Consider the following 10157-nt stretch of genomic DNA (forward strand, 5'->3'; position numbering starts at 1 on the left):
TTTTTTAAATATAAATATAATCTTTATATTGTACTTATATTTAAAATTTTAGATACAAAATAATATTTATTATTATAATTAGTTTTATCATCATCATTATTATTGTCATCATTATTATTCTTATTATCATCATTGTCCATAGTATCAACATCATTAGCATTATCATTATCATCATCATCTATAGTATCAATATCATTATCATTATCATCATTATCTACAGTATCAATATCATCAACAACATTATTATTGTCTTAATTTTTTATATATTAATTTTTTAATTATATGTTAAATTAAAATTATTGATTTATTTTCATATACAATATATAATATAAATATAGTACATTAATTAATTTTTGATAAAATAATTTAAATGTAATTTATTTTATAATTTTGTCGTGTAATACAATCCCTTACATATACAATTATAATTTATATTATAGTTTAATATATATTAAATTAAATATCCTAAATTTGTAGCAACTGCTGCTGCAGCAGCTACTGCCTTCTAAGCAGCTGCTGTCTACCTAAAACAAAAATAGAGAGATATTAATATTTATATAAATATATTATATAATAAATATTATATAATAATATGTATAATACAATATAAAATGTTATGTATATGTATATATATATACATAACATTTTATATTGTATTATACATATTATTATAGGGGAGAGTTGGCAATTACCGAGCCCCTAAGAAACGAAGCGTATATCTAAGTTCAGAAATGCTTCAAAAAAACAAACTGTGCAGTTTTAGGTAGGTCATTTATTTGGCTATCCATATATCATAGCAATAATGTTGAAAGTTAAACACAAACTGAAATATTAACAATTTTCCAAAAAATGAGAAAACGCGGTATTACCGAATTGGTCTGATAATATCGTGCCTATAAAAATTACTCTGGCTTCAGCCAGTGACATGAAGTAGAACACAATAACAAAATGTTTTTTTTATATTTATGTATTAATATCATCTAGTAAGCACCTACATATAAACATAAGTGAATGTGTTAACAAATAACGAGCAAGCAAGAAGCAAGCAAGCTTCTCTGCTTGCAACGAGCAAGCAGAGAAACTTCCAGAACGCACTGTGTTTACATGGACGGCCGGAACGCATTGACGGCGTATGCGGGTGGGGTATTTCGTGTTACTCTATGATATTAACATCATTGTAGGCGCGTAATACAAATAGTTATTGAGATAAACAATGGAGCGGAATTGTCAACCGCGCGGTAATTGCCAAATCTTCCTTATATATTTAAACACTTCCTAAAATATTCTCTATAAATAAAAAAAAAGTTATCAAGATATTCAAATTTCTTTGTTTTTTTTACTCTATTTATTTAAATATATTATTATAAAAATTTTGAGTAATTAAAGTAAAAACAAACATATAAATAGTTTTATATAAATAGAGCCATTTATATAAAACAGAGAACAACAACAAATAATTATTTGTCTCTTACTTAAATTATATGATGTTAAGAAATCTTACAAATTAATTATTGATCTAAGAAAGAAAAAGAAAGAGAAAAGGAAGTAACCATATCATTGGAAGATTAAGAAAACTTACCTATACTGAATGTGCGAACATAAACACTTTAACAAGAAACTTTGCTTTTGTACAATCTTTCAACACAATTATTTACTTGAACACGATGCACAGAATAAAAGACGTTCTAAAAATACATAATTTTTTCAAATACTACGTAAAGTTATATTTTAAACAATAAAATATATTTATGTATTAATCTTGTTTTAAAATTTATACATGTATATAATTTCTCGTGTAATTGCAAATTAAAAAGACATCTGATAATAATATGACATACATAGCATAATATTGAATCTCTATATACGGATAAAGCCAAAACATTATATACAGGATGTCCCATATTAAAAAACGCATCTCGATAATTTTTCAACAAAGCATTTTTAACAAAAATGTTTCAGACAAAAGTTGTACAGTTTCGAGGGACACATAAGATGGTGTCATTAGTTTGATCTTGAATAGGCATTACAATTTTTTCTAATTTTTTGAAGCAATTTTCCAAAATACAAAAAAAGTGCGTTGGAAAAATCTGAAAAAATTCTTGGAAATCCTATGTTATATATAAAAATGTTTAAGCAACAGCTTACAGTAAACTGACTTATGCATCTAATTTTTTCTATGTTTTTTTTTTCGAAAAAAGTTAAAAAAATAGAAGCAAACGCCGATCCACTCTGGATCAAGGCTTAAAAATTTTGATATCTGATTTAGAATTTTTGAAAATTTTTTTAGATTTTTAAATTGTGGCCAATGATATGTACAACTTCAATATATATTATATGTTACATTACATTTATATATCGTAATTAGATGCTGCACACTCATACATACGTAAATTAATAAAAATTTATAAACAGTATGTCAAATTTTCAGTTTATAAGTTAAAAATTAATTTATTTAAAATGCACCTTTAAAATATATACCAACAAGATGAGAGTGTAACTTTATAGCTTATCCGTATTAAAAATATATTATGAGATATATTTAAGCTATAAAATATATTAATTGTAAAAAATGAATTATTCTTCGTATTTTGAATTACAAAATAATTACATATGTACGACGTTTACACCTTTATAAATACGAACAAGTATACACAAGTAAAAGAAAGCATTAATATAGATGGTATTACAATATATTTTGTAGTATTCCACATTGTTTAATTGTCGATGAGAACGATATCAAAGTTTTCCATAAATTAAGTTACTTAAGTTAATTTTAATCCAAATTAAACAAAGAATAATTCATGTCAAAATCGATTTCAATTCAGGTTAGATTAGCTTCAATCTAAGTTAATTCAAAGTTAATTTTAATTCGAATAAAAGCCAATTTCAATCAAAGTCAAAACCAGTTTCAGTCAAAATTAATTTCAATTCAAGTCAAAACAAATAAAATCCAAGCAAATTTCAATTTAAATTAGAGCCAATATCAATCAAAGTCAAAACCAATTTCAATCAAAAAATTAGAGTTAATTTCAATTCCAGTCAGAACTACCCTAAGAGCAAAAAGTCGTTTTTAAGTCAACTTGAAGTTGACTTGCACCGAAACTGTCTTGGCAGAGAAGTCAACTTTTTTAAAATCAAAAGTCAACTTTGTCATGTTTCCACCATAGAAATAATGCAAACGCTAAAAGAATATCTTCAAATAACTGAAAACAAAAAACAGGAAGCCCAAGCAGCATATAACGCTATATTTGAAAAAATAATTCGCACTACTTTCGAATTGAATAACGTAACCAAGACGGTCTACAAGCTAAGATCACAAAGTGAATGTACTAATTTAATTAATGAACTAAAAGGTGAAATTGATTTGCATGATGCCAGTTGTATTGATGTTTTTTGTTACGAAGCCGCGGAGCTGGAAAAGAAAATAGCGCAGAAAAGTGGTTTGGAAGAGGCTTTAGTTGAAAACTTGCAGCAGCTTCAGAAGACCGTTATATAGACGGTATTACAAAATATTTTGTAGTATTCCACATTGTTTGATTGTCGATGAGAACGATATCAAAGTTTTCCATAAATTAAGTTACTTAAGTTAACTTTAATCCAAATTAAACAAAGAATAATTCATGTCAAAATCGATTTCAATTCAGGTTAGATTAGCTTCAATCTAAGTTAATTCAAAGTTAATTTTAATTCGAATGAAAGCCAATTTCAATCAAAGTCAAAACCAGTTTCAGTCAAAATTAATTTCAATTCAAGTCAAAACAAATAAAATCCAAGCAAATTTCAATTTAAATTATAGCCAATATCAATCAAAGTCAAAACCAATTTCAATCAAAAAATTAAAGTTAATTTCAATTCCAGTTAGAACTACCTTAAGAGTAAAAAGTCGTCTTTAAGTCAACTTGAAGTTGACTTGCACCGAAACTGTCTTGGCAGAGAAGTCAACTTTTTTAAAAACAAAAGTCAACTTTGTCATGTTTCTACCATGGAAATAATGCAAACGCTGAAAGAATATCTTCAAATAACTGAAAACAAAAAGCAAAAAGCCCAAGCAGCATATAACGCTATATTTGAAAAAATAATTCGCACTACTTTCGAATTGAATAACGTAACCAAGACGGTCTACAAGCTAAGATCACAAAGTGAATGTACTAATTTAATTAATGAACTGAAAGATGAAATTGATTTGCATGATGCCAGTTGTATTGATGTTTTTTGTAACGAAGCCGCGAAGCTGGAAAAGAAAATAGCGCAGAAAAGTGGCTTGGAAGAGGCTTTAGCTGAAAACGTGCAGCAGCTTCAGAAGACCGTTATATAGACGGTATTACAAGATATTTTGTAGTATTCCACATTGTTTGATTGTCGATGAGAACGATATCAAAAGTTTTCCATAAATTAAGTTAATTAAGTTAATTTTAATCCAAATTAAACAAAGAATAATTCATGTCAAAATCGATTTCAATTTAGGTTAGATTAGCTTCAATCTAAGTTAATTCAAAGTTAATTTTAATTCGAATAAAAGCCAATTTCAATCAAAGTCAAAACCAGTTTCAGTCAAAATTAATTTCAATTCAAGTCAAAACAAATAAAATCCAAGCAAATTTCAATTTAAATTAGAGCCAATATCAATCAAAGTCAAAACCAATTTCAATCAAAAAATTAGAGTTAATTTCAATTCCAGTCAGAACTACCCTAAGAGCAAAAAGTCGTCTTTAAGTCAACTTGAAGTTGACTTGCACCGAAACTGTCTTAGCAGAGAAGTCAACTTTTTTAAAATCAAAAGTCAACTTTGTCATGTTTCCACCATAGAAATAATGCAAACGCTAAAAGAATATCTTCAAATAACTGAAAACAAAAAACAGGAAGCCCAAGCAGCATATAACGCTATATTTGAAAAAAATAATTCGCACTACTTTCGAATTGAATAACGTAACCAAGACGGTCTACAAGCTAAGATCACAAAGTGAATGTACTAATTTAATTAATGAACTAAAAGATGAAATTGATTTGCATGATGCCAGTTGTATTGATGTTTTTTGTTACGAAGCCGCGGAGCTGGAAAAGAAAATAGCGCAGAAAAGTGGTTTGGAAGAGGCTTTAGTTGAAAACGTGCAGCAGCTTCAGAAGACCGTTATATAGACGGTATTACAAAATATTTTGTAGTATTCCACATTGTTTGATTGTCGATGAGAACGATATCAAAGTTTTCCATAAATTAAGTTAATTAAGTTAATTTTAATCCAAATTAAACAAAGAATAATACATGTCAAAATCGATTTCAATTCAGGTTAGATTAGCTTCAATCTAAGTTAATTCAAAGTTAATTTTAATTCGAATGAAAGCCAATTTCAATCAAAGTCAAAACCAGTTACAGTCAAAATTAATTTTAATTCAAGTCAAAACAAATAAAATCCAAGCAAATTTCAATTTAAATTAGAGCCAATATCAATCAAAGTCAAAAACAATTTCAATCAAAAAATTAGAGTTAATTTCAATTCCAGTCAGAACTACCCTAAGAGCAAAAAGTCGTCTTTAAGTCAACTTGAAGTTGACTTGCACCGAAATTGTCTTGGCAGAGAAGCCAACTTTTTTAAAAACAAAAGTCAACTTTGTCATGTTTCTACTATAGAAATAATGCAAACGCTGAAAGAATATCTTCAAATAACTGAAAACAAAAAGCAAGAAGCCCAAGCATATAACGCTATATTTGAAAAAATAATTCGCACTACTTTCGAATTGAATAACGTAACCAAGACGGTCTACAAGCTAAGATCATAAAGTGAATGTACTAATTTAATTAATGAACTGAAAGATGAAATTGATTTGCATGATGCCAGTTGTATTGATGTTTTTTGTAACGAAGCCACGAAGCTGGAAAAGAAAATAACGCAGAAAAGTGGCTTGGAAGAGGCTTTAGCTGAAAACGTGCAGCAGCTTCAGAAAACCGTTATATAGACGGTATTACAAGATATTTTGTAGTATTCCACATTGTTTGATTGTCGATGAGAACGATATCAAAGTTTTCCATAAATTAAATTAATTAAGTTAATTTTAATCCAAATTAAACAAAGAATAATTCATGTCAAAATCGATTTCAATTCAGGTTAGATTAGCTTCAATCTAAGTTAATTCAAAGTTAATTTTAATTCGAATGAAAGCCAATTTCAATCAAAGTCAAAACCAGTTTCAGTCAAAATTAATTTCAATTCAAGTCAAAACAAATAAAATCCAAGCAAATTTCAATTTAAATTAGAGCCAATATCAATCAAAGTCAAAACCAATTTCAATCAAAAAATTAGAGTTAATTTCAATTCCAGTCAGAACTACCCTAAGAGCAAAAAGTCGTCTTTAAGTCAACTTGAAGTTGACTTGCACCGAAACTGTCTTGGCAGAGAAGTCAACTTTTTTAAAATCAAAAGTCAACTTTGTCATGTTTCCACCATAGAAATAATGCAAACGCTAAAAAATATCTTCAAATAACTGAAAACAAAAAACAGGAAGCCCAAGCAGCATATAATGCTATATTTTAAAAAATAATTCGCACTACTTTCGAATTGAATAACGTAACCAAGACGGTCTACAAGCTAAGATCACAAAGTGAATGTATTAATTTAATTAATAAACTGAAAGATGAAATTGATTTGCATGATGCCAGTTGTATTGATGTTTTTTGTAACGAAGCCGCGGAGCTGGAAAAGAAAATAGCGCAGAAAAGTGGCTTGGAAGAGGCTTTAGCTGAAAACGTGCAGCAGCTTCAGAAGACCGTTATATAGACGGTATTACAAGATATTTTGTAGTATTCCACATTGTTTGATTGTCGATGAGAACGATATCAAAGTTTTCCATAAATTAAGTTAATTAAGTTAATTTTAATCCAAATTAAACAAAGAATAATTCATGTCAAAATCGATTTCAATTCAGGTTAGATTAGCTTCAATTTAAGTTAATTTAAAGTTAATTTTAATTCGAATGAAAGCCAATTTCAATCAAAGTTAAAACCAGTTTCAGTCAAAATTAATTTCAATTCAAGTCAAAACAAATAAAATCCAAGCAAATTTCAATTTAAATTAGAGCCAATATCAATCAAAGTCAAAACCAATTTCAATCAAAAAATTAGAATTAATTTCAATTCCAGTCAGAACTACCCTAAGAGCAAAAAGTCGTCTTTAAGTCAACTTGAAGTTGACTTGCACCGAAACTGTCTTGGCAGAGAAGTCAACTTTTTTAAAATCAAAAGTCAACTTTGTCATGTTTCCACCATAGAAATAATGCAAACGCTAAAAAAATATCTTCAAATAACTGAAAACAAAAAACAGGAAGCCCAAGCAGCATATAATGCTATATTTTAAAAAATAATTCGCACTACTTTCGAATTGAATAACGTAACCAAGACGGTCTACAAGCTAAGATCACAAAGTGAATGTATTAATTTAATTAATAAACTGAAAGATGAAATTGATTTGCATGATGCCAGTTGTATTGATGTTTTTTGTAACGAAGCCGCGGAGCTGGAAAAGAAAATAGCGCAGAAAAGTGGCTTGGAAGAGGCTTCAGCTGAAAACGTGCAGCAGCTTCAGAAGACCGTTATATAGACGGTATTACAAGATATTTTGTAGTATTCCACATTGTTTGATTGTCGATGAGAACGATATCAAAGTTTTCCATAAATTAAATTAATTAAGTTAATTTTAATCCAAATTAAACAAAGAATAATTCATGTCAAAATCGATTTCAATTCAGGTTAGATTAGCTTCAATCTAAGTTAATTCAAAGTTAATTTTAATTCGAATGAAAGCCAATTTCAATCAAAGTCAAAACCAGTTTCAGTCAAAATTAATTTCAATTCAAGTCAAAACAAATAAAATCCAAGCAAATTTCAATTTAAATTAGAGCCAATATCAATCAAAGTCAAAAACAATTTCAATCAAAAAATTAGAATTAATTTCAATTCCAGTCAGAACTACCCTAAGAGCAAAAAGTCGTCTTTAAGTCAACTTGAAGTTGACTTGCACCGAAATTGTCTTGGCAGAGAAGCCAACTTTTTTAAAAACAAAAGTCAACTTTGTCATGTTTCTACCATGGAAATAATGCAAACGCTGAAAGAATATCTTCAAATAACTGAAAACAAAAGCAAGAAGCCCAAGCAGCATATAACGCTATATTTGAAAAAATAATTCGCACTACTTTCGAATTGAATAACGTAACCAAGACGGTCTACAAGCTAAGATCATAAAGTGAATGTACTAATTTAATTAATAAACTGAAAGATGAAATTGATTTGCATGATGCTAGTTGTATTGATGTTTTTTGTAACGAAGCCGCGAAGCTGGAAAAGAAAATAACGCAGAAAAGTGGCTTGGAAGAGGCTTTAGCTGAAAACGTGCAGCAGCTTCAGAAGACCGTTATATAGACGGTATTACAAGATATTTTGTAGTATTCCACATTGTTTGATTGTTGATGAAAACGATATCAAAGTTTTCCATAAATTAAGTTAATTAAGTTAATTTTAATCCAAATTAAACAAAGAATAATTCATGTCAAAATCGATTTCAATTCAGGTTATATTAGCTTCAATCTAAGTTAATTCAAAGTTAATTTTAATTCGAATGAAAGCCAATTTCAATCAAAGTCAAAACCAGTTTCAGTCAAAATTATTTTCAATTCAAGTCAAAACAAATAAAATCCAAGCAAATTTCAATTTAAATTAGAGCCAATATCAATCAAAGTCAAAACCAATTTCAATCAAAAAATTAGAGTTAATTTCAATTCCAGTCAGAACTACCCTAAGAGCAAAAAGTCGTCTTTAAGTCAACTTGAAGTTGACTTGCACCGAAACTGTCTTGGCAGAGAAGTCAACTTTTTTAAAATCAAAAGTCAACTTTGTCATGTTTCCACAATAGAAATAATGCAAACGCTAAAAGAATATCTTCAAATAACTGAAAACAAAAAACAGGAAGCCCAAGCAGCATATAACGCTATATTTGAAAAAATAATTCGCACTACTTTCGAATTGAATAACGTAACCAAGACGGTCTACAAACTAAGATCACAAAGTGAATGTATTAATTTAATTAATGAACTGAAAGATGAAATTGATTTGCATGATGCCAGTTGTATTGATGTTTTTTGTAACGAAGCCGCGGAGCTGGAAAAGAAAATAGCGCAGAAAAGTGGCTTGGAAGAGGCTTTAGCTGAAAACGTGCAGCAGCTTCAGAAGACCGTTATATAGACGGTATTACAAGATATTTTGTAGTATTCCACATTGTTTGATTGTTGATGAAAACGATATCAAAGTTTTCCATAAATTAAGTTAATTAAGTTAATTTTAATCCAAATTAAACAAAGAATAATTCATGTCAAAATCGATTTCAATTCAGGTTATATTAGCTTCAATCTAAGTTAATTCAAAGTTAATTTTAATTCGAATGAAAGCCAATTTCAATCAAAGTCAAAACTAATTTCAATCAAAAAATTAGAGTTAATTTCAATTCCAGTCAGAACTACCCTAAGAGCAAAAAGTCGTCTTTAAGTCAACTTGAAGTTGACTTGCATTGAAACTGTCTTGGCAGAAAAGTCAACTTTTTTAAAAACAAAAGTCAACTTTTTTAAAAACAAAAGTCAACTTTGTCATGTTTTTACCATGGAAATAATGCAAACGCTGAAAGAATATCTTCAAATAACTGAAAACAAAAAGCAGGAAGTCCACGCAGCATATAACGCTATATTTGAAAAAATAATTCGCACTACTTCCGAATTGAATAATGTAACCAAGACGGTCCACAAGCTAAGATCACAAAGTTAATGTATTAATTTAATTAATGAACTGAAAGATGAAATTGAAATTGAAATTGAAATTGATTTTTTTTTCAAATAAGTATAGGGGAGACCGGGGCCCGTTGGCACCGTTTTCACAATTTCAACATTTGAGTTTTTATACAACTAATTATCATGATTAAACAGTACTAATATGATAGAGAGAACCTTTTTTTACATTTTCATGCTAGGAACGCTCCTGTATACCGTATAGTTTCTTTGTAATAAGTGAAATACGAACATGCTGCATTGTGGCCAACTTTCCCCGATAGTAGGGTAAGTTGGCTTGTTGGCTATGCGACAAAAGTCCACGTTAAATTAATGAATACGTAATAGAAACACAAAAC

The sequence above is a fragment of the Temnothorax nylanderi genome, unplaced genomic scaffold (genome assembly GCF_030848795.1).
Source record: "Temnothorax nylanderi isolate EJ_2023f unplaced genomic scaffold, tnyl_v1.0 TNYL_tig0895_pilon, whole genome shotgun sequence".
Lineage (NCBI taxonomy): Eukaryota > Metazoa > Arthropoda > Insecta > Hymenoptera > Formicidae > Temnothorax > Temnothorax nylanderi.